The sequence below is a fragment of the Myodes glareolus genome, chromosome 11 (assembly GCF_982192425.1).
Source record: "Myodes glareolus chromosome 11, mMyoGla1.1, whole genome shotgun sequence".
NCBI classification, from domain to species: Eukaryota; Metazoa; Chordata; class Mammalia; order Rodentia; family Cricetidae; genus Myodes; species Myodes glareolus.
Window position 1 is genome coordinate 63,470,360 of NC_142036.1, and position 26,835 is coordinate 63,497,194.

Sequence of the window (26,835 nt, forward strand, 5' to 3'; positions counted from 1 at the left end):
TCTCTTAATATCAATGGACTCAATTCACCTATAAAGAGGCACAGACTTAGAGATTGGATACGAAAGCAGGATCCAACATTCTGCTGTTTACAAGAAACACACCTCAACCACAAAGACAGACACCTACTCAGAGTAAAGGGTTGGGAAAAGGTCTTCCAAGCAAATGGACCTAAGAAACAAGCGGGTGTGGCCATTCTAATATCTAACAAAATCGACTTCAAACTAAAATCAATCAGAAGAGATGGAAATGGACATTTCATACTCATAACAGGAACAACTCATCAGGAAGAAGTCTCAATCCTGAATATCTATGCCCCTAATATAAAGGCACCCACATATGTAAAAGAAACTCTTCTAGAACTCAAGGCAGTCATCAAACCACACACACTAATAGTAGGAGACTTCAACACTCCTCTCTCACCAATGGACAGGACAATCAGACAGAAACCAAACAGAGAATTAAGAGATTTATTGGAGGTATTGAATCAAATGGATTTAACAGACATCTATAGAACACTCCACCCAAATAGGAAAGAATATACCTTCTTCTCTGCAGTTCATGGAACCTTCTCGAAGATTGACCACATACTCGGTAACAAAGCAAACTTCCACAGATACAAAAAAATATTAGTAACCACCTGTGTCTTGTCAGATCACCATGGATTAAAATTAGAATTCAACAACAATGCTACCCCCAGGAAGTCAACAAACTCATGGAAGTTGAACAGTCAACTACTAAATCACCCCTGGGTCAAGGACGAAATTAAGAAAGAAATTAAAGACTTCCTTGAATTTAATGAAAACAAAGACACAACATACTCAAACCTATGGGACACTATGAAAGCAGTGCTAAGAGGAAAGTTCATAGCAATAGGTGCCCAAATAAAGAAAACGGAGAAAGCACACATTGGAGACTTAACAGCACACTTGAAAGACCTAGAAAAAAAAGAAGCTGATTCACCCAGGAGGAGTAGAAGACTGGAAATAATCAAACTGAGGGCTGAAATCAACAAAATAGAAACACAGAAAACAATCCAAAGAATCAATGAATCAAAAAGCTGGTTCTTGGAGAAAATCAACAAGATTGACAAACCCCTATCCAAACTAATCAAACGGCAGAGAGAGAACATGCAAATTAATAGGATCAGAAATGAAAAGGGGGACATAACCACAGACACAGAGGAAATTCAGAGAATCATTAGATCTTACTACGAAAGTTTATATGCCACAAAGTTGGAAAATGTAAAAGAAATGGACATTTTTTTAGATAAGTAACATATACCAAAGTTGAACCAAGAACAGGTGAACAATCTAAATAGACCTGTTAGTCGCGAAGAATTAGAAGCTGTTATCAAAAATTTCCCTACCAAAAAAAGCCCAGGACCAGATGGTTTCAATGCAGAATTCTACCAGAACTTCCAGGAAGAGCTAATACCTATACTCCTTAATGTATTCCATAATATAGAAACAGAAGAGTCATTGCCAAACTCTTTTTATGAAGCTACAGTTACCTTGATACCAAAACCACACAAAGACACAACCAAGAAAGAGAATTACAGGCCAATCTCACTCATGAACATCGACGCGAAAATTCTCAATAAAATACTGGCAAACCGAATCCAAGAACACATTAGAAAAATTATCCATTATGATCAAGTAGGCTTCATCCCAGAGATGCAGGGCTTGTTCAACATACGCAAATCTATCAATGTAATCCATTATATAAATAAACTGAAAGAAAAAAACCATATGATCATTTCATTGGATGCTGAAAAAGCATTTGACAAAATTCAACACCCATTTATGATAAAGGTGTTGGAGAGACTGGGGATACAAGGATCATACCTAAATATAATAAAAGCAATATACAGCAAGCCGACAGCTAACATCAAATTGAATGGAGAGAAACTCAAAGCCTTTCCACTAAAATCAGGAACACGACAAGGCTGTCCACTCTCTCCATACCTCTTCAATATAGTGCTTGAAGTTCTAGCAATAGCAATAAGACAACATAAGGAGATCAAGGGGATTCGAATTGGAAAGGAAGAAGTTAAACTTTCGTTATTTGCTGACGATATGATAGTGTACATAAGTGACCCCAAAAACTCTACCAAAGAACTCTTACAGCTGATAAACACCTTTAGTAGTGTGGCAGGATACAAGATCAACTCCAAAAAATCGGTAGCCCTCCTATACACAAAGGATAAAGAAGCAGAGAGGGAAATCAGAGAAACATCACATTTCATGATAGCCACAAATAGCATAAAATATCTTGGGGTAACTCTAACCAAGGAAGTGAAAGACCTATTTGACAAGAACTTTAAGTCTTTGAAGAAAGAAATGGAGGAGGATACCAGAAAATGGAAAGACCTCCCCTGCTCTTGGATTGGGAGAATCAACATAGTAAAAATGGCAATTCTACCAAAAGCAATCTATAGATTCAATGCAATCCCCATCAAAATCCCATCAAACTTCTTCACAGAACTTGAGAGAACAATAATCAAGTTTATATGGAAAAACAAAAAACCCAGGATAGCCAAAACAATCTTATACAATAAAGGAACTTCAGGAGGCATTACCATCCCTGACTTCAAACTCTATTACAGAGCTACAGTATTGAAAACGGCTTGGTATTGGCATAAGAACAGAGAAGTCGACCTCTGGAATCGAATAAAAGACACGGATATTAACCCACAAACCTATGAGCACCTAATTTTTGACAAGGGAGCTAAAGGTATACAATGGAAAAAGGAAAGCATCTTTAACAAATGGTGCTGGCATAACTGGATGTCAACCTGTAGAAGGATGAAAGTAGATCCATACCTATCACCATGCACAAAAATCAGGTCCAAATGGATTAAAGACATCAACATTAATCCGTCCACTTTGAACCTGATAGAAGAGAAAGTGGGAAGTAGTACACAAGATATAGGCACAGGAGGCCTCTTCCTAAGTAGGACCCCAGTAGCACAGACAATAAGAGAAACAATGAATAAATGGGATCTACTGAAACTGAGAAGCTTCTGTAAAGCAAAGGACACTGTCAGTAAGACAAAAAGGCTGCCTTCTGACTGGGAGAAAATCTTCACCAACCCCTCATCAGACAAAGGTCTGATCTCCAAAATATACAAAGAACTCAAGAAACTAGACACTAAAACTCTAATTAATCCAATTAAAAAATGGGGTACTGAACTGAACAGAGAATTCACAACAGATGAACTTCGAATGGCCAGAAGACACTTAAGGTCATGCTCAACCTCCTTAGCGATCAGGGAAATGCAAATCAAAACCACGTTGAGATACCATCTTACACCTGTCAGAATAGCTAAAGTCAAAAACACCAATGATAGCCTATGCTGGAGAGGATGTGGGGTGAGGGGAACACTCATCCATTGTTGGTGGGAATGCAAACTCGTGCAGCCACTGTGGAAATCAGTGTGGCGGTTTCTCAGGAAACTGGGAGTCAACCTCCCTCAGGACCCAGCAATTCCACTCTTGGGAATATACCCTAGAGATTCCTGAACATACTACAAAAGCATTTGTTCAACTATGTTCATAGCAGCGCTATTTGTAATAGCCAGAACCTGGAAACAGCCTAGGTGCCCCTCAGTAGAAGAATGGTTAAAAAAGGTGTGGAACATATACACATTAGAGTTTTACTCAGCGGTAAAAAACAATGACATCTTGAATTTTGCATGCAAATGGATGGAAATAGAAAACGCTTTACTGAGTGAGGTAAGCCAGACCCAAAAAGAGGAACAAGGTATGTATTCACTCATAAGTGGATTCTAACCATAATTAAAGGTTTTGAGCCTATTATTCGTGATCCTAGAGAAGCTAAATAAGAAGACGAACCTGATGAAGATTATTTAGCTACCTGCCGGGAGGTAGGAATTAGTCAAGAGTCCCAGGTAACCTCGGGTGCATGGGGGGGGGGGGGTGGGAGGGGCGTTGGAAGGGGAGAGCGTTAGGGAGGAGGGAGGAGGGGAGGAAAGGAGAAAGCTTGGTTGACCGGGATGGGGGGGTGGAAGGAAGGTTGAATATGGGATCAGGGAAGAATATATTTCAACTAAGGGAGTCATTTTAGGGTTTACAGGAGACTTAATTATATATGGGATCCCAGGTCCAAGGAGAGATCCCCAGATTGTTCTCTGGACAGAGGAGAGGGTGCCTGAACCGGCCTTGGCCCATAACCATACTGATGAATATTTTGCTTATCACCATAGATCCTTCATCTGGCGATGGATGGCGATACAGTCGGAGACCCACATTGGAGCACCAGACTCAGCCCCCCAACGTCCAAATGTGGAGCAGAAGGAGGAAGAAAATGAAAAAAGGAAATAATGTCTGCGAGGGATGCTATCACCCACTGATACCAGGGGACGGATCTAATGAGAGTTTACCAAGGCCAGCTGGACTGCGACTGAACGAGGACGTGATCCAACCAGTTTCTCTGAATGTGGCCGGATTCTCTGAATGTGGCTGGCCCGGAGTCTTTCTGAAAAGCCATTGACAATGACACTGGGACATGTTTCCTCTGCATATACTAGATTTTGGGGATCCAGTCTGTTTGGATACTCACCTTCCTGGACCTGGAGGGAGGGGGGAGGAACTTGAACTTCCCACAGGGCAGGAAACCCTGACTGCCTTTAGGGACAAAGAGGGAGGAGGAGAGGGGGGGGGAGTGGGAGGGTGTTGGGAAGAGGGGCGTAAATGGAAACTTTTATAATTTAATAAAATTAAACCAAAGGGTTCTTAAATGTACAGTCTCTAGTCAAGATTCTGAAACTTGAAGATTAACTATGTAGCAAAACTGTCACTACAAACAAGTTCAATACTGAGCACTTATAAAGTAACTTGACTCACATATCTCTACTTAAATATCAGTATAGATAATGGGACTTAAATTGATGTTGAGATCCTTTCATTCCCATCCATTTGTCTCTGAAAATACAATGTATATTTATAGAAAGTAAAATTGAACTTTTATTTCTAAAATTAGGATTTAATGATGGTGATGTTGTATAATTGTTAGAATTAAAAGCACATATATTGATAAATATGGATCTGATAAAACAGTAATGTTCAACAAATGAAAAAAATAAATGATAATACCTCACAGAAACACATGTCATCATCTAAAAATGACAAATGTTCTTAGGCCAAAACAGTCACTCTACTAGATCACTCGGACTAGACAAAAGATACTCTTAGTCACTCTTTTTGCAGACCGCTGGGTGATGCATAAACTTATGGTTGCCTAAGATGCTGAGAACAAGTGAAGTTGTGGGCACAGTTCTGAGCAAGATATCTATAATAACCACTACCCCTAAGGCCTATGAAAAATGGCAAAAGAGGGAGCTAGAAATATGTAAGTAATAGAATAGAGGAAAAAGGATAGAAAGACACCATCATTAACTGACAACAGTTGTGGTTGCCTCCATTGAACCGACACAAGATTAATTCTGTCCACAATCAGTTTTGTGAGAGGTAGGAGTTCATGGAACCCTTACTTCTCCCTACCGTACTATTGAGTACTAATAGATTATTAAAGAGTCTCCAGTCATAGTCTTTGGTTGTTAACGACTGAATCGAGGTTCCAATGAGTAACTCCAAACTCACTGTCCAACAAACAGATATGGCCAAGTTAAACTCAGTGATTCACAAAATACAACAAAGCAAGAGTGAGATTTGGAATGGAGATACTCAAAGATGGGAGAAAGTAGATGCTGATATTGTCATTATGAATTACATAGGTGCGAAACGACCAAATAGCACATTTTTCTATCATTTTAAGATATTATCTTTTAAATGTGTGTGTGTGTGAGAGAGAGTGTGCACACGAGTTTGTGTCTAGGATGCCCTAGAGCTGAATTTACAGGTAACTGTGAGCTACCTACATGGGTGTTGGTCTAGATCAGACTGTGCACTTTACCACTGAACAATCTCTTCGGGCCCTCTCCCAAACACATTTAATTAATAAAAAATTAAATTAGCTAGAGAATTTTATCACTTTTCTAAATCTTTGATGCTTTTGCCTCCATTTTGATTGCTATTTACTTTCCAAATCATAAATTTCTGAAGGGGAATTGGGACTAGTATCAGATGGGTATGCAAGGTTGTTTTGTTTTGTTTTGTTTTGTTTTAAGAAAACAGAGCTTTCTGGAATTAATTGGGAGTGAAGGTTTCACTGCTTTGTGGTTATCTTGAACACCAGAAAATTGTACATTTAACAGGGTAAATTATGTAGTAATGGGAGTGTATCTCAGCTAAGAAGCATGAAATAAATATGAAAGATAAATTATTTTTATTTAATTTCTTTCTTTCTTTCTTTCTTTCTTTCTTTCTCTCTTTCTTTATTTATTTATTTTGGTTTTTCGAGACAGGGTTTCTCTTTAGCTTTGGAGCCTGTCCTGGAACTAGCTCTTGTAGACCAAGCTGCCTCAAACTCAAAAAGATCTGCCTGCCTCTGTCTCCCAAGTGCTGGTATTAAAGGTGTGTGCTACCACCGCCCGGCTTTCTATTTTTTCTATAAAAGCTAACTGTGAAAGGATTGAGAAAATCACTCAGTGGCACCTGCTTCTCTTGCATGTATGAAGACTGGGGCTCAACCATGTGTACCAACAAAAAAATTCACATTAGTGTGAAATATTTTGCAAATGATAATTCTTATCTAGAAATGCATTTTAAAAGATAAAACTTAAAAGCTTTCATTGTAGGAGTGCATATAGGTGTAGTGATATTCTTAATTAATTATGAAAATAGTTGAATGAGAAAAAATCTTGGCTGCATCTGTACTTGGTATGATGGTACACATGTGTAATCTCTGTACTAGAGAAGTAAACGCAGAGGCAGAAGGATATCTGTGAGTGTGAACCACCCTGGTTTAAAAACTGAATGTTAGTCTATCCAGGACTACATAGTGAGATCCTGTCTCAAATATACTTATATATGGACATATGAATATCCATATATATACATATTTACAATTATACATATATATGAATCTTTTCCTTTTTCAGTTACATACGCATTTTTAAAATCTGTTAATGTTTATGTTCTTTTATTAATTTTCAAGACTGGACACTTGGAGAGCTTCTGTTATTTTTTTCTTCATATGGCTGCTTTATAAATCTAAGTTAATGTGAATACATAGCTGATTTTAATGAATTACAATAAAATGTAAGTGTTTGTGTTTTAGTGTAAAGATTTCCTCTTCCACCTGAACAGTAAACACTAATGAAGACAAGTGTGCATATAGAAACATCACTGACTCCTGTCTCAAGAACATGAAGCTGCGAACTACAAACCCAGCATGAAATACATTTTATCATGAAAGTAAAGACATAATTAAATCCTAGAATAAATTCGGTGTTCATAGTTTACTGACCATTCTCCTTCAGCTCCGATCCAGTCTCTATGCAGAGAAAAAGCTTCAAAGAATGAAACCTGTTGCCATTTCAAGAGCTTCATATTCCCAGTGAGGACCAAGGCATGGACTTTGTGTTTGCAGAACTAATACCATCTTAGGTGGTAGGCATCAGAGTCTTTTACAAAAAAACACATTTGCAAAATGTCTTTGCCAGTGTAGCTAGCATGTGAGTAGTAATTTATATTAACATTTTAACTGTTACTGAGGAATACACATTTTTAATTAACATATAATCCTATCTATAAAAATACACTTGAACTTTTATAATTTTGTAACAAATTAGCATGCTACATACAAAGAAAAAAGTCACAACATTATAAAAGAAAAAATTATTTCCTGAACTTCCCATCACAGACAGGAGCATCATCTACTTTTCTCAGTGTTTGTTTCCTGTCATAAATATTTATTAAAATATATCTTCCTATGTATGGTATAGTGAATGGAAAACTACTTTATTTAGCAAGGAGGTCAGAAGTTAAAATTAATACAACTGGCAATTTTGAAAAAAAATCTGCATTTGAGTTTGTAGTTAAGTGGCATGTATAAAAAGTAATCAAGCATACTACTGAATTACATGGAGCTACAACATAATGCAGGATCTGATACTTACAACTCATATTAAGAGGATCCACATTAGTTTAAATAATAAATATTTGCTTTAATTGCTACAAACTACCTCAGGAAATAAAAAGAAACAGTGTCTTGATTGTCTTGCTTTATCTCTGCTGGAATATCGCTTATACCAATTTTACATTTTAATTACAATAACAATTCATAAGAGATCATACATTATTTAGTTGAATATTTATCTTCATCTTGGTTTAGAACTGTACTAAGGAGGTAGATTTATGGAAGGCTACTTCTTGTTGATATTTTTTAGTAAAAGAGTTCTATACTTATTCACTAATTTTGGTAAGAATCCAGCTCTACATTCTGCACTGGAAGGTAGTTGGTGGCAGCCTTTGAAGAGAATGATACAATGTGGTTTACCAATATTTGGTTTAATGTAATGTGTTGAATTATATATTAATAACAATCTCCCAAATCACCAAGAAGGAGATCATTCCTGGACCTGTTCACATAAAATATTTTGAAATACAATGTCTTGCAATTCAGACATACAAATTTTGAAATAATGTCTCCTACTTTAGTATAGTGTGCAAATCATATTTTACTAGATAAACATACTTTAGAATATGTTCCTTTTAATTGTAGCCTTATACATTGAATTCATGATCTTTCTAATTTATGTGCACTAAAACCTAAATAATTTTATGTTTTTCTGAAGTTAATTCTGCTAAGGAACTATCATTGCTATTCTTTAACTAAAACCAACAACACACTGTTCATAACTTTGAACAAGGAGGATGTGCTGTAATTGATATCATCATTTATAATCTATTCTAGATGATTCTTCAGAGGAGAAAAACATTGAGCTGGAAGGTTATCAGCGAAAATAGAATACATAAGTAATACAAAAATAGCTTTCTCCTCCCTGTCTTTTTCAATCTGGGTGAAATAATCACTGCCTGACTACACAGGCTCCGCAAGTCTTCTTAGAGACGCAGTTGTACTGAGGTGACTCTGAACTGATGCGTTTATAACCAGTACTCAGTCCAGCAGAGATTGAATTCTCAATTACTCTGCACCACTGTTTTAAACTGTAACTTGAGGAAGGCTTCTTTCTAAGCTATAGAGAGAAAACAGAGAAGCAAAGAGAGACTCTTCTCACCTTTTATGTCATTTCATTTTTTAGTTCACCCAAAGGGTTTGTAATTTTACTAATCCTTTACTTTTAAAATTTTATATGACGTGTAATTCTCAAATGGGAGGTTTTTTTCCTCCACCTAAAATTGAATGTTTTTCTGATAATACCTCCTTAAGTAGCCTATTTTATATTTGATAGAAATTTACTATGTAATTCAATCTGGTAACTTTGACTTCATACTGTCTTTATACTTGTAATTCATTTGCCTCAGCCTCCTGAGTGCTGACATTTCAAACATGTGCCAATCTCACCTGCCTTTGGTTAAAAAAATCTTAAATACCAGTTTAGTACTAAACGACACAACATTAAATATATATATTTGTGTGTATACATATATATGTATGTATATGTACTTTTTATTACAGTTTTAGTAAGTTTAGTCTTCAGAGACTAGAAAACCAATACCAGATACACTTATATACATTTATTCTGTGTATAAAATTATAATTTTCTTAAAAAATAATATTAATAATAATTAGTGATTCCATTCAGTTATTGGGTGGTGAGTGAATGAGATACACAGAATTCATTATTTTCCTTCCAAGTCTTTGGAGTACATAACAGTACAAGTCCCATTCTATAGATGGAAAAACTAATCCATAATATGTTACAAAATCAACATATATATATATATAGACACATGAAATAAATGTAACATATACTTTACTATTTTAGAATTCACTAGCAATAAAAATGACAAATAACTAAAATAACAGAATTTTATCTAATATTAGGCTTTAAATCACAGTAAGAAATAATAGAGAATGTAATAGAATATTCCACATTCAATATCATCAAGAAAATTTCAACTTTATAATTAAAATATATCATAGAAAGAAATAACATGAATATAAAATACAGTTTTGTTCATGTCTTTGCAAACATATATCTTTTACCAAGAGGAGAAAAAAACAAGGACTTTGAAATACCTACTTTAATTATGTTTTGTAAATATTTTATTGTAATTGTTATAAAATAATTTATATAGATTTTCCTATGACCTAGATTTCATAGTTTAATGTATCTATAAATTATGATAATTCTGTGTAGAATAGTTTGATTCATTAATGACAACACTTTTAAATGACTTAAAATAATGAAGCATTCAAAGTACAACATAAATTGCCCAATCTAAATTTAATTTACTGAGGAAGTGAATGTTAAATATGAATTAATGAAGCAAAATTAAAAGTATAAACAAAATCATGTAATTTTTACAATGTCACACTGGAATAAATTAAGACCAAATGCAATATGGAGAAACGAGGCTTACTTGTTGCTAGTTATTATATTAATGGCAGGAAACCCAACTATAAGAAGATGACCTTTCCATGGAATCGTCTCAACTGCAATCATAGTGACTGCTTCAGAGTCTGGCAAATTGAAATTAATATTGTGTACATTCAGCAACACTAGGAAACATCTTAGACAAGGAACCTGTTGCACATCACCAAACTTTTCTAAAAGTTGAGAAAAAGAAAGAATTCTTCCTCAGAAATTCACTAATCCACAGACGTAAGGCTGTATGCCTACAGGAGACAAATTTTAAGTAAACACTTATTGAAAAGATGTCTTAAAATGAGAATTTCTTTTTCTTCCAAGGATCCATGGCACCTGACAAGCAGTTGTATTACCCAGGGAACATATCTCATAAACTAATTTCTACTTCCTAATGCAGTGGTTAAAAGTAATACCCTTTTTCTTAGTTCAGGACTTTGAGTAAATGATTTTGATTTGACCCAGCTTGCTAGCTGCTTCTTCTGCTTCCCACAGTTGAGGTTATTCACAGAAATATAATTATCATGACTCAACTGTGTCAGGATAGTCTCAGGTGCCCTGATCAATGTGCCTGACTGCTGATGCTGCATGCCATATGTGCCACTGGACCCAACTGAGGCACTGGAACAGAAGGTTTCTTTGCATATTAGAAATATTTTCCCCTAGGTACTAAAAAGTGAGAACCACATGGTCTTGAGATGACTCGGTTGCAAACTATTCTCTACCACCTCTGCTACACCTCAGCTCAAAGCAAGCCAGTTCTAACTCAAGAGGGAATAGAGAGAATATTCACTAAGATTACATGGAATTGGGGGACATTCCATTAGAGGAAAGGAAATGGATTCCAAATGAGGACACAGTAGAGGATTAATTCGAGAGATGATCTGCCCTGAAAATGCCTAGAATTTATAAACAGACTTCTTCAAACCATCATCAGACACAATGATTCAAGTTAAGGAAGTAGATTTAATACTAGACTGTTCTCTGGCTTTTTGCCACAAAGAGAAGGTAGTAGGAGAAAACCTAAACACACCAATTAAAGATGGCCTCGATGCCTGTACTAATCTCAGGAAAAGGGGAAAAAGGAAGACAAGTGGAATATAGGACATGGATACATTTTAGTGACAGATTATCATCTCTAAGTCTTATCTCATCCTAACATTGCAAAATTATCTAATTTTTTTCTCTTCCTGGGAATAAAGTTAACAGGGAAAAATATTCATTAATTACCTGTGGCATAGTCATTAGTCTACAATAGCTTGAAAAGCTCTTTTGGAGATAGAAATTTGGAACTTTAAAGGTTTAAGGTATGTTTTAGCATATATTCATGTCTTAGACTCAGTATAAAAATATCTGATGCTAGAAATTTTTAAAACCCCTAATAGATAACCATAAAGCCTTTGATAAACATACAAATATAAAATTTGGCAGTTTATGAACTGATAGAAAAAGCAAAGGAAATAAAGAATTTGGGGTATATTCAACATATGGCCTCATCTAAGGAGGTTGGAGCACAGACATGAATAACAGTTGCCAAACTATTATTAGAGATAGGATACAGGGGAAATCCCCCAGGTATAGAAACCTTTGCCCCTTCTTTAGAATTAGAAGTACTTAGCTTTGAGTTTTAACCTCATCTATTAGCTGCGGACTGTGGCCACCTAAAGTTAAATTCTCTGAGTTTCAGTTTGAATGTCCAAAAAATGGAGATGCTCTCGATGAAGTTGTAAGTTTACTGTATGAAGTGGAAGTAACACTCAAGAGCAACTGATGTAGGGTGCCTTCTAAGAATAAGGTGAGCAGAATGATAAGACCATGTGATAATGTAGTTATCTACGACATCATACCGAAGATACGTTGGTTTCTTTCATTGATTTCCTTGTGAGACATAAGATGGGAAAGAACACGTGCTGTGTCAGAAGTAGCCTTAAGATTCAGTCTGAGGCTATCATATTCAACAACTATACTAATTCTTACTTGTAGGTTAAAAGGTGAAACTGGTAGACAAAATCATATATTCCTGAAAGAAAAGTAAATCAAAGAAAAATATTATAGTCAAGGGAGAAATAAAAGAATTAATGTAAATTCCTAAGAGTATGCAATGAACTGGCCCCTGGGTACCCTTTGTAATCACTAGCATGTACAATGGACACAGGGAGACATTCAGAAAAGATTAAATATATTTATGCTTGATGTGTCAATTTTGATAACTATTTGCGTTCACATTATATGTAAAACTTTTTTAAATAAAAAATCATTTTAAGCATAATGCCCCAAAAGAATAGCATGCAAGATTACAGTAAATGGTCATTATTTAAAGACTGGTTCTTCAGGGAGATCAGAAAAAGGGAGGTTTACTATACCTTCCTGCATTCAACCTCTCTCACTTTGTTAGAAAACAGTTGATTTTATAAGGTCGCTGAAGAATATGCGTGGAGCTTAGATGCTGATTTTATTTATTTAAAAAAAACTTGCAAACAAATTAATATTCTAAAATTAAAACATCAAGGTCTGGCAGTAGATTAAAAGTCAAAGATGAGATTAGCAGCATGATTGTTTTGGATCTAGGTTTTTCTCCATGAAACCGTTTGCTATTGCTCTAGACTAAAGCTTCCCCAGTGTAGCATCTTCTTCATGCTGACTTAGGTCTTAAGAAAGACAATGGTTGAGAGGTAACTTTGTTTTGTTTGATTTTTTAGTTTTCAAGACAGGGTTTCTTTGTAGCTGTGGTGCCTGTCTTGGATCTCTCCGACTATATTTTTATGTGCATTGGTACTTGGCCTGCTTGCATGTCTGTTGCCAGATCCTCTGAAACTGGAGTTACAGATTGTTGTGAGCTGTCATGTGGGTGCTGGGTTTGAATCTAGATACTCCAGAAGAGCACCATAGCTCTGAACTGCTGAGCCATCTCTCTCCAACCCAAAATATGTATATTAGAGACAGGGTTTCTCTATATGGCTTTGGCTAGCCTTAAACTCACAGAGACCCTTCTACCTCTGCATCCTGGGTCCTGGAATCAAAGGTGTGCACAACCACCACCCAGCCATGTTTCTTGTCTTTTTCTGTTTCATTGTTTTACATGGTGCTTGTGAATAAGGCCATCACAATCTGTCAATGGGGAGGGTAGGAAATATTTAGGCAACGTGACCATTATGAATAAAGCATGTAATTGGAATATCCAGGAAGTAATCTCAGGTTAGCAGAGCCTAAATTTAGAAGAAGAAATATGTTTCATCTTATGACCTTCTTAGACATATGTGTAAATGGGCTCGAAGGTTCTATTAAAGTTTAGAACGAAGAAAGGTGTATGAGTACAAGATTGGTGTCTCTCTTCTTTGTGCCGAAGTCAAAAGTAAAAATGATGGCCATACTGGAACCTGAATTATTTGTTGGCATTGATTCTGCGTTTCAGTGAAATGTGAAACAGACAAACCCAAATCTGTCCCAAATGTCTGTTCAATCAATGAGACTAACATTACTGAGCACAAAATGTAAAAAGATTAACAGCAGTAAAATAAAATTATTCCTGACTTGTGTGTGTATAAGCAAGGAACTTATGGATTGAGGGTCCGAACTAATTCAGCTCTAATATTCCAAGTACTATTACCAGCAATAAGGCATTCTATGTATGATAACACCTTTCACAATGCTAAAATTAATTAGAAGCTAAAGGATGCCAAAATTTTATATCAACCTAAAGCATGACATTATGACAAAGTGAACAGAAAAATAGAATAATCACTTTCAGTGAAGTGATTTTGAAGTTAAAGGTACAAAAAGTTAGTCAAGAGAAAGTTGGCAGGGAAGCTTCAAACTCTTTCAAAGAACATGTTGAGAAAATTAGAAGTTTCATAGTTGTGTCCTTCACATATCAAAACATATTTCAGAGTAATGGATTTTGGTAGATCAAACACTGACCAATGATCAGTTTGGAGAACCTAAACCTGGGCAAACACCCCGTTTTCCACCTTCTGCTTGGCTTTAGAAGATATAGCTCGTGGTAACCCTGATCATCATGACTTCATGGTTTCATTCTTCCAATCATAGGATTTAAAGCCTTCCTCTTACCTTTATTATTCCTTTCTTGGGCTGATGATAACTAAGGATGAGAAGGTCACAATCATAATGAAGACACCTAAATTTCTGTTGTATGGTAACACTGAAACTGCTAAATAGTTCTAGCCTATAGCCATACCAGCTCATTTTGTGAGGACAGTGAAGTTCAGACACATTAAACAGGTTGCATTTTAGGTGGACAAGGCTAAATACAAATAGCAAAAGCTCAAATTTCACTGTGATAACCACGGCATAAAACCAAATGTTCCAGAACACAGCTATGATTTCCCAGTCGACCCCAATCATATCGACAAAATATACTTAAAAGAGGCCCAAATATCAGTTAGTTAAAAAATGTATTCGAAACGTATGTGTTTATAGTTTTCTTGATTTAAGACATTCTACTCACATGGTCACAGTACAATGCGCTTCCTGATTGTCTCCCATAATCCCCATAAATAACATGACATTTTCAGTTCTAAATTCGATATAATTGTATTGAATAGGTCATAGCAAATTAAAAAATCGGTGACTATAAGTGTTACAAGGAAATATCTCTATGCATAATAAAGCATCAGTATAAATTATAGGCTTTCTAATGTTGCACATGTATAAATACAAACAAACGATTTTATTTATAAAATAACAAAAACAAAAATGAACTTTGTTATACTGTGTGCATGAACACTTAATTAAAGCATTCAATATTTTAAACAAAATTATTTTGTTAATAAATTTATATGACTGTAGTTTTTATGATATAGACATATTTTCACTTATATTTTATAAACCTGTTGCTATTTTTATGTTTATTAGTAATATGTATCAATCATTTTGTATTTTCCAAAAACTAGAAAGCTGACTCTCCTAAAACGTCTGTATATACTATAATATCCTTCCTTTTACGTGACCTGGTCAGAGCCTTTCAGGTTCTCTTAATATTGCTATAATGCATAAATGTATTGATTTTTTTCAAATATAACAGATGTATTAAGTTTTTAAAGTTTTTAAAGCTATTTCTAATAAATATATTCTTTCAATTAATAGAAAAAAATCAAGTGAGAAAAAATATTTCATTTTACACCACTAAGAGTTAGCTTTAATATCGTTAATATGATTCCAATAATAAATCACTTTAATGTGAGTATCCTGTAATTTTGGAGGTGAAGTCATCAAGGTCCAGGAAAACCTGTTCCAAGACAGGAAATGAGACTGGGGGTGAACTCAACAGCAGAGTGTGTGCCTAGCATGATGATAGCCCTTCTTTGGTGTGAAGAAGTCAAACGAGAAGGGTATCTAGCGAATTAATAAAACGGTCCTTCCTGGGCTTGTAGCACTTTATCAACAGGACTGAAAAGATCAAAGGAATTAGATGAAGACAGTTTGGTTTCTGTTCCTCTTTAAATTAAACATATTAGTTGTGATGAAAAATATCTTGAAATAGTGTTACTTTATTTTTCAAACATTTCATAAAAATCCAGAAACTTTTCCCAATATTTGCTAAAAAGCACTCTTAACTTTAATCATTTGTCTTATTATGTCCTTTCTAGGGCCTTTTATGCTGTAAAATATGAAAAATAGATTCAATTTTATTTCCAATTCCTGCAATCATGCTTCACAGGGAACTTTAACATTAATTCTAAGAAACTCCATTAAATGTCTTAACAATGTTTTCTGCAATTCACTATATGTATGTGTGTATGTATATTGTGTATATGTATGTGTGAATATATACATAATCATATGATAATTTTATATAATTATTATATGTAATATATCATATATAATAAATCTACCAAGGAAGTTCAAAAAGAATATAAGATATAGAACGAGATATATTTCTTTTGCATGAATAGAATGAAAAGAATTGATCATGTGGTCCTTTCCTCTATAATTTTGGGAATTACTATGTAGCAAAGAATTTCCCCACATAACTTTGTTAAGTTAAGGTATGAACTATCAGTTTCAGACAAATATTATCAATAAATTTTGCAGCTTAAATACTAAAGTCTGCTCATGAACTTTACTTGGCATCACTGCCCTGATTGTACATTTATATAACCATGTAATTATGTTGTAACTTTCAATAACTTGTTACCTATCACTCATAACTACTGTTAGATTGTCATATAACTTAGCAAAAAGCCTTCTGTAAGAACGGTATCTACCAGAACGATCCAAAAAAAAAAAATTAAATACAGTATCTACTTTTTCTGAATAAAGCTCTTATTTCCTCTTTACTTATTGAGGGCTTCAGAGTGCTGTACAATTTAGGGTGATAGAGTATAGTAAAAAAAAAAAAAAAAAAAAAAAAAGGTGTCCTCTGGATAAAAATCAATTTCTATAATTGCAAACGTAAGAGCTTATTAACTTCACCACACACACACCACAGAATGTGTAACTTACATTTCCTTAGGTTCTAAGATTTAAGGATGACACAGGAATGAGAATGTGAACAGAAATTATCGAGACTTAACTGTGCATAAGTGTCACAGAAATGATTTAGCAAAATCTGTTAGTCGTCTATCTTAGAGTCACACCCATATGGTGGAGGCCTACATTTTAATCCCTACTCTTCCATGAAACATAAAGCTTAGAACTATTTGTATTGTATCAAAAAAAGTAAAGAAACACTGAAAAAAGTGCCAGTATGTTCCATATTTTTACTAAACAAAATCACTAGAATAAGGCAACAGGTTAGCTAATTAATTCTATAAAAAATTTCAAGTGACTTCTTCTTCCTCGTACTTCAATATCAGCTAAAATGCTGCCAATGCTATGTGCATGAATGAAGTCCTCAGGAGCTGTTGTGAGATTGTCCCAGGGACAGACAGGAACAGGGTTAGAAAGATGTAAGTATCTCATCCTGACTATGTACCAGCACAGCAAGACAGTCAGCAGTAAGCTTGCTCCCAATTTCACCAGCTAGAAAACTCAGCAAAACCACCAAGCCAAAAGTGCTTCAAGCAGCAATGCCCTGGCTTAAATGGACAAAGGAAAATGATATTCCTTCCAGAAGATGCAGGTGGGTGAAACGTGGGACTGTACTTAAATTCCAACTCACAGGAGGATAGTGCTTCAACATCAAGAATCTACTGAATGACAGGAGAGAAAAAGATAATGTTAAAAAATAGAAGAGAGTAGGGGTGGGGCAATTCTTCCTCAGCTCACTACATCTCTTCTGTTTCTCTGGAGGAAAAAGAAAGAAATTACCTTTGACTAGTTTCAGGGAGAGACAGGCACTGATGAACAAATTAGTATATGAATCACATATCAAAACTGAAATGTGTGAGAATATACATGTATATATTACATTTTTTAGCTAAGAAAAAAAAAGGTATGTGGAACACAGAATACAGGTCCTGCTCAAGGTCATTCTTTACCAAACAGAAAAGGGGAATCACAAAAAGGCATCCTCTAGAGGAGGAAAATCTGATGTCAACTCCTTTAAAGCTGAGGTACTTCTCTGTAGTCCTCTATTTTCCATTCTTTCCCTTACACGAATGACTAAGAACAGATTTGTAGAGGAGATTCCTGCTGGTAAGTTTTCTATCAATACCTTAACCCATCAGCAAGTCGGAATAGCTCTGCCTTGGGATAATGTCTAACCAGGGGGGTGGAACCACATCTCTAACTCAGTTTTAGCTAGCCTTCCCTTCCTCCCTTCCTCCCCCCTCCCTCCCTCCCTCCCTCCCACATTCCTTCCCTCCCTTTCTCTTTTCCTCTCTCCCTCTCTCCTTCCTTCATATTGCTAGAATATCTGTTTCCTTATGACCCCAAAAGGGACCTTTTGAACCTGAATCACATCACAATGTATGTACGTTTAAGCTTCTGAGGATTCAAACTCTGGTTTATGGCTTTGTCTGCCTTCCCTGAGGATGGGTGCACAAAGATAAGACTTGACCTACAAAAGAGGAAGTCCACAGTCAGAAAAGACCAAAGGGAAGTGAAACCGAGATGGGAAAATAGAGATGGGAAAATATTTACCTTTCCAGCACCATCATTCTTCAGCAGAATTTTAATTTTTTTAGTCATCTTATGGGTATGTATGAGTTATGTGCTTACAAATTATGAGATGTCTACCACCTAAGTCAGCTTTGTATGTAGCTTTGTATTAGTGATAGATTTCAAATAAATTCACTAAAAAAAAAGAAAGAAAGAAAGAAAAGAGATTTGATGGGGAATCATCTTTAATACCTTCAATGAATGGTTTGGGTTTTTTGTTTGTTTGTTTGATTTTGTTTCTATCTGTTATTTGTTTGGTGGTTTATTTTCCTCTACACCTTTTTGAATGAAGGCAATGGGATTATTTTTTTCTTGCCAGTCCTCAGACAGTAAGGATTTTCTTACTGACAGAGTTGAGTTAGCATCTATATCTTTCCTCTGCGTTGAAGTTAAACACTAATCCGGTCTAAAAAGTGAGTCTCCTAGATCTCATATTTGAGTGTAAAGTGAAGATTAGTTGATTTCATGTGCTATTGCTCTAACTGAAGGCAAAACCAGGTTGCAAATGACCCGATGGAGCCTAGGAGAGCTTGAGAAGAGAAAAAAGAAACAGGGATCTAGAAAATACACATTTGACATCAAGGCTTCAGTACCAATAAATCATGCAATGTTTGACTGTCAAACATTTTTTTTTGTTGTTGTAGCTAGCTCCCATAATACGTTCTTGAATACTCATATGAAGGGGAGTAGTAGGGGGCTGTAGTCATAATAGGCGGTCAAACACCACCGCCCTACTCATCTCCCATTTCTCTTCACTCAGACCTGTGCAGCCACCACAGCTACAATGCACCCCACTGTCTGCCAGGGTGCCTGCTGAGCTTTCGGGCCCCGCCCCAAGTAGTGTCAAAGCAGACCTGCCAGCTGCAGTGGTGGAGCCCAGCCCCCAAAGCCCGCTGCATACATGGCCTTGTAGCACCACCACTCTGCAAGGGCTGCAGCAGCAGCCGAATCTCCGACTCTAGAGCAGGATTTGAGGACATCGGCGCGCAGGGACAACTAGAGCTAGACCCATTAGCTTGTAATCTGCAAATGCCATCATATGGATATCTATAGAAACGAAGGGAATTGAAGACAACCAGGCAGTCTCTCTATACTTCCTAAACAGCTCTAGCAAACAGAAGACAGCATCCAGTACTCTGCTCCACCTCCATCAGTCTGTGCCTGTCTCTGCCTCCTATGTTGGTGAACCGGGGGACCCACCAGGCCAAACCTCGGTGGAGTGCTGCTGCCGGCAGGCAGCTCCTCAAAGCGGGAGAGAAACCAGCACTCAGCTGAATTTTTCAGATCTTCTTCACTGTGGAATTAAACATTGATGAGACTACTTTGGAAGTGCTTTATGTTGTTAATTCAAATGCCCTGGAGAAAGAAGTGAAATTTTCTGTAGGGAACAGGCAACTGTGGTGATAGCGGAAGACAGAATGAACAAGGCGCAAAGATAGGGGCTTTGGAAGTTAACTAAATGTGTTCTGTTTCCTCGCAAGAAGGGAATCTCCATTTTCACACATCAGATCCAGTATGTTAATAAGACAGTCTCAGACCCAGCCTGGTTTTAAATCAAAGCACTGAAAGGAATTTTCAAAATACCTATTGTACACAAACAACAAACACGAGAACACAAGCTTCTGTCCACACCCCCCACCCCGAGATAAAGCAGGAGGGGCCAGGACTGATGTTGTCACTGGGGCTGGGGATGGGTGGTGGCTATTGGTTTTTGGCCTCGTTCTCCTAGATATAAAAACGACTTCTTCCATGCATCTATTCTGCTACATCAAACCAAACCCTGGTAGTTAAACACCTCGACTCAATACACACCCTTGACAACGAATTTTTTCCCATGCTAAGCAAGTCCCAAGAAAACTCCATTTCACATCAAAGTCTCCAGATGTGTATTTCACAACTATTAAAACGATTGCACACAACAGAGGAAGGAAAACAACCCGGAACAATAAGTAGAAAGGTCAGGGGGAGAAAAAAACATAATAATAAAAAAATATTTGATAGATGTAGGGGGCGGGGAAACAAACACCGGATCTCACTCCAGTATCTGGAGGTTGGATACCAAATGGTCCGCAGCAGCCATAGCCTAAAGGAAACATGAACCATTCATCTCTGGCACCTTCAGACAGGTTCAACAAGACTGGTCCTTTTCAAAAACTATCCTTAGGCTTGATGTATTCATATATCTCTAGGTTTCACCACCACATTAAGTGTTCAGGTATAGGCTTACATTCTATGTACCAGAAACTGCATGCCCCCTCACTGAGCAAGCGCCCTTGGGTACCCAACCCTTCCTAATGATTTTCAAAACATTAATAAGTAAAGTAGCCTGCAATGCAGATATGATGCTAGAAACAAGCCCTTAAGGAAAGTGGGTGAGGCAAGTAGTCCTTCATTGTTACCTGGTGCCTCTAGGGGGAAAGGCGGTCATAGGAGGACTTTCTGCCCACAGGTAAGATCCAGGCAAGGTGGCTCCAGGTGGTTTTCACGGTCGTGCTGGGGTCTCGCTCATCACTTTGCTGCCCTTTGCCATAGTTCAGCACCCGCATCCTAGGGAGTCAGAGAGGTGGCTTCTGCCACTGCCGCCACTGCCCGCAGGTCGCACTGGGTGGGGAATCAGCGCAAATGGCCCCATGAAACCGGTGGCTCCGCGCCCGGGGAGCGGGCAGAAGCAGGGCGGCCGCGCACACACAGAGACACGCTCACACACACTCACACATTCTCAGCCGGGCGCGCGCGCACTCACACTTGCACAAGCACTCCCAGCACCGCATCCGGAGGGAGAAACAGTACCGGTCCTTCTCAAGATCCGCTCGCGAAGCCCACCAGCCCACCAGCAAAGAGAGCAGTCGCTTTCTCACATAGCCCTTGTTCACGTTTCCTTCAAGTTCTCCTGCAGCCCAAATCCTTGCAGTTCAGAAGCTGGTGACATTTCGCTGGGGAGTAAGGGAATCCTGGAAGGGCAATGGAAGCGTCGGGGGGTTCCTTACGCAGTTTGAAAAGCAATCCTCATTACCTTGTTTATACAGTAAACCAGGTGGAAGTGCTGAAGTTTGGGCTTCAAATGTTGTGGATAGCCACGTTCATATTCTTCTGACCAATACAAGAAAGCCAAGGTGCAGGGAAATAAGACAGCTGCAAGACCCTCTCTTGACCTTGCGATGTACCTGGAAGCTGGTTAAGACAGCTAGTTTCCAAGCCTCTGGATTAAGTAATCCACACACCTGGCTCCAGAGCCCAGCAGTCGCCCGGAATCCAGCCAGGAAAAAGGATCTGGACGTCCTCCGCGCTCTGCGAAAACCTGGGCATGGAGGGGCATCTCTGAGTTAACACATTTGCTTCTGGGCAGTTGGAAAAAAAAAAGACTGTCAAATGCATCCGATAGGAGCGCACACATACACACGCGCACAAACACACATACACACACGCAGCTTGCTGGAAAGCGGCTTAGAGAACATCAGAGAAACACCAAGATGACTTGAAAAGGTGGAAAACATCCAGGTTCGTGCCGGAAAAACCGAAGGGCCAGCTGGGGGATTCCGAAAGTCTTCTTAGATCTTTCAATATTCATATTTCTGTTTCTTCCCCCTTTCTATTTCACGTTTCCAGAATGTTTCGTGGATCTGCCCCACCCCCGTCCAGTTGCGCCTTTTTTTCCTGGTATAACCGACCATGCAACATGAATAACATGGGTGGGTTGTGCTCACAGCTCTCAAAGTCAAGAATCCCAAGGACCAGCTAGCTGAGAAGCCATTCACATCTTCAAGGAAAGAAGAAAAGCACACACGCACACACGCGTGCACGCACACACACGCGTGCACACACACACACGAACACACGCGCGTACACACACGGTTCCGGCCGCCCTGCACACGCTCACCGCCTCCCCGCGCCGCTGCACACAGCGCGGTGGGCGCCCCTCCCGCTGGCGGAGGCGCTGGGGCGAGTCCACAGCTCAGGCGCGAGGCTGAAAGTTGCGGTCTGAGATCGCAGCCGCCGCCAGGGCAGGCTTGGGAGAGCCGATCCCCAGCGCTGGGAGAGCGGACAATGCCGGCCGCCTGGCCCGGAGGAGCTGAGCTCCGCGCTGCAGCATGGAGGCGGCGGCAGCGGCGGCGGCGGCGGCGGCGGGCGCGCGGCCGTGAGCCCGTCCCTAGCTGCAGTGACGAGAACGGCCGCACCTCCCAGACCCCAAGAATCAGGCTACACCCCAAGCCGGAGCCGCCGGGCTCTCGGCCTCTGTGACTCCCGGCTAGACTTGTTGGGAGAACCGATTTACTGCTTCCGGGAGGAGAGGGCCAGCGCTGAGCCTACAAATCCCCAAGCAGAGCAGGCGCGGGGGCGTTGCAGGCGGGCGGGTTTGGGGGGGAGGGGAAGCGGCGGAAAACCCGAAGGAAGAAAGCGAACTTCAGGGGCATCCCTCGCCTCTGTAGGAAGTGAACTGGCGATCTCATCCCGCACAGTCGGGATGCTAAGGGATTAAAAGAAAGGTGTCACCCTGTCTGGCTGTGGCTGCTAATGGCAGTGTGAAAAGTGATTAGTTACAACCCCGCGGTGAGAATCCCCGCCTGAGAGCTACACCGGCTGATGCTCCCAAACACACGAGGCAGGCTTCCAGAGTCCCCTAGTCGGTGGTGGGTGATTTACTTACTAATCAGAGGGGAGCGGATTTTGAAAAGAACATTTACATTTGTCAATCAGCACTGTACTCGGAGTAAAGAAGTGATGCAACAGACCACATTTAGTGTTCAGAGCTGAACCCGACCCCAGTAGACGGCAGAAAGCAGGCCTGCCCACTTAGGTCTCTTGTACTGGGAAAGGATGGGAAGCAAGAGAGGTGTGGTCCGCAGGAAACCTGAAGAGCCTCCTCCTCTCTGGGGAATGGGGGGAGGGGGGACGGGACAGGATTATCTCTGTCTTTACTTTCGTAATTCTGCCTAGATATCCAATTAAATCCCGGACCCGGACCCCAGCAAAGCTCCCAGAAACCTCCTAAAGCCAGTCATTAAAGAAAAGTCTTCCTTCCGTAACTGGAGCGGTCGGAACCCAGTCTTTTCTGGGTAGAGTTTATGATCTTCGGTTTCTGTGCGCGCACCTCCCCCTCGCAGTCCATACACCAATCTTAACCAAACCTGAGTGCTAGAATTAAGGGATGCTTTGGAAAGCTGGCTAACAAGAAGCCCTTCTTCGCGTAGTTGGTAAAGACTCGCACCGCACAGTTCCTCCCAGGAAAGGGGGCTCTGGAATTTTGCTACCAATAGAACTCCAGAGGCTATATCGTTGCCTTGTGAAAGCACAAGGGCGCGCACACTCAGGCACACCCACGGGCTCGCTCCGAGTGCGCGCACAGGCACCTACGCGTAATCAAGACCCACACAGCTTCCTCTTTGAGAGATGAACTCAGCCTGGAGTACTTTAAGTGGTAACTGCTCCCATTTCCTCCTCTCTTCCCTGGGCTCTCCTCTTTTCTGCCCGGCCCGGGTTCCAGGTTTACCCCTGGGTGGTGCATCCCTGGATTTAGCAATCCAGGCTACCCTCTGGCTGCTTGATTCAGAGGAGCTTGTCTGGGACTCTGGTTCCCGCCGCCGCGCAGTCTCCTTCCAGTTTGGCCACTCTGGCTGGGGCTCCCGGATCCAGAGCAGTCCCCAGCGGTAGATTGCAGAGCAGGAAGTGAGTTCGAGAGTCCAAGCATCCATTCCGAGCAGATACTGACCAGTAGGATTCCATACAAATCTGCAAAGGGACTCCGGAGGACAAATACTCCAGTCAACACCCCGACTGCTGGAGAGTCTCCACTGAAATCTAGAAGCTTCCCCGGTGAGCTTCTAGTCAAGGAAGTGGATAACCCAGTGTTCCAAGAAATCGCGATCGAGAGCCACCACAGAAGGGAGGTCAGTTCTGGAGGCACGAGAAAGAAAGTGATGCTTTCTGGTTTCGCTTTAAACTTTGCAGCTTTGAGGACTCCAGGGCGACCGGTGGAGTCGCCCTAGCTCGGTCTCCAGGCAGAACCAAATGAGCCCTTCCAAGTACTTTAGGATATAGGGGTGACTTTTTTTTTTTCCTTCAGGACTGTCCCACTTGTCCTGTTCAGCTGAACGGAACTAGAAGTCTCTAAGATAAGGATTTTCAGTTCCCCGAAAAGGACAAAGTGCATATCCAAATATCGAGTCACAACTCCAAAGACCTTGTCTATCTGGATTGAATAACTTTCTTTTGCACTGTTTTTATTTACATTTTATGCCAGAACAGAGGCGAGAGAAGGACTCAAGGACAATTGGGCCAGTTGAAGATGTTAGAAGTTGTGAACAAGACAAAATTCAGATGTCACCTTGGGGGGCTTTCAATGAACCCCGTGAGGGGTTGTTTTGCTGTGAAAAAGATGGAATCAGCGTTTGGTTCAAGTGGGGAGTGATGCACAGCCTTTCAGTGTTCTTTCGAGGTTCAACTCTTTCCAGGCAGAAATGGTCTCTTAACTTCAGTTTCCAATGCAGTGCTCAGTGCGGATGCCTCTTCTCTCCCTACTCCATCTCCCTCTAGGAAACTCTGTCTGCTAAAGCAGGAATCTTTCACACCGCAGGTACCGTGTTGTTTGTGTCCTTTGGAAGCTAGTTCGGAATTGCTAACAGAGAAGAGAAAAAAGAAATAGAGAATTATTTTCCATGACTGTTTTTAAAACCTCAAAAAGGGGATTTTCATAAGGAATGTTAGAGTTAACAGAGAAATAATAAATAAAGTAATAGCATAAACTTTTTATTATGTAAATAATATAAAATAAATATATAATAAAATATAAAATAAAATAATAAAAAGTACCACTTATTTTTATTATTTTAAGGTTCCACACACACAAATTCATCTCCCCTCAACACACACACACACACACACACACACACACACACACTTATCCAGCAAATTTTGGAAGCTGGTTATTATAACTTTTTGATTTGCTTTCCAACTATGGTTGAGAAGAGCTAACTCTAATGTGGTTACATTTTCAAGAATCCACACACTTTAGAATGAGATTCATTTATTCATCATTTTAAAAGAAAATCCTACCTTCAATAAACAATTCAATTAAATTTGGCTTATTTCCCCAGCAAACTATCTATCTTGGTTACCTTAATTTGTTCCAAACTAAACTTATGCCATTTTTTAAATTATTTTTTAAGAATAATTCTCAACTTCTTGTCTCCTCCAAATGATTTCCTAAGAATTGCTGGCCATAAGTGTTGGAATTCTCATTTTTTCACATAATAATCCAGAAGTTTTTTAAGGGCTGAATTGTTTCCTAATTTCAGGCAGTAAGACCAAATGTGAATATTTTATAGTCAGAATACTACCTATCAAAAAGTGTCCCTAATTTCTGCACATCTCTGCATTGATTTGCTATAATGTAGAAAAAAAATATAACCCACTCCTTCAAAAAAAATGAGGGGTATTGACTACAGAGTTGACAAATCTTATTTCTATGACTGTAGGCTTGTAGTAAGTCAGCACTTTAGTCCATTCATATCTTGTACCTTGTACCTTCTGAGAAGCTCGTTTCAACTGGAAGCATCTCCAGGTTTTGTGCTGATGAGTCCCAGCTGAGTTACCAGGCTGTGGATCTTTTGACTAGCAAAGGGCTCTGTGACCTTAAACTTGGAGAGGATATGAAGATACAAGGAGAGACAAAGCTCTGAACTGAGCATGAAAAGTCCAATTTAAGCCAACAACAAATGTCTCTCGCACTGAAGTTTCCATGAATTGTTAACATCGTTGTGACCTCAGCAACTTTTTCTTGCTCATGCAGTTGTGACCTCCTCAGTTCTGCAGTGTTAAAGGGTTGCTTCAGAACTTACTTCTGGTGTATCTGATCATGAAGCCCATGGCTGCAGATACTCTAATAACTAGGTCTTGCCCATAGCATCCATTTACTTAACAGAGTTGAACACCTGTCTTATCTCTGTCCCACCTAACAGTTTTTTATACGTAACTGGAACTAAAAGTATAGGCAATTATACTCATTTTAGTATACCTGAGACATGCCCCTCCCCCTTTAGTTTGTTGTTTCTCGAGCTTTTACTTTACTTTATGAACACATTACTTCCTGGAACCTGGCTATTATAGCCACAACCTCAGTCCTGTGGCTCATGATAAGACTGTACCAGGTCTCCTCATTTCCTAGTAGGAAGAGAACTAACAGCGAAGACCCAATTAATCACTGCATGGAATTATCTTTTCTCTCTGTCTCTCACCATGTCTTTCCCCACCCTACTCTTGAAAAGTTAATGTTGAATTTCAAATTTGGAGACATCAGTGG

The 26,835-nt window shown here is 39.1% G+C and overlaps 1 protein-coding gene across 3 annotated transcripts in view; it reads right to left on the minus strand.

The window, feature by feature from the left end:
- Lrfn5 (leucine rich repeat and fibronectin type III domain containing 5) overlaps positions 1 to 22,778 on the minus strand; it is a 262,853-nt gene extending 240,075 nt beyond the window's left edge. The window contains exon 1 of one of the 3 annotated variants that reach the window (XM_085697596.2): positions 20,939 to 22,778. The gene's annotated coding sequence lies outside the window, so the exon portion shown is untranslated. The remainder of the gene's footprint in view (positions 1 to 20,938) is intronic. The other 2 variants (XM_085697594.2, XM_048415825.3) reach the window with 2 other exon arrangements.
- Positions 22,779 to 26,835: the final 4,057 nt, after the last annotated feature.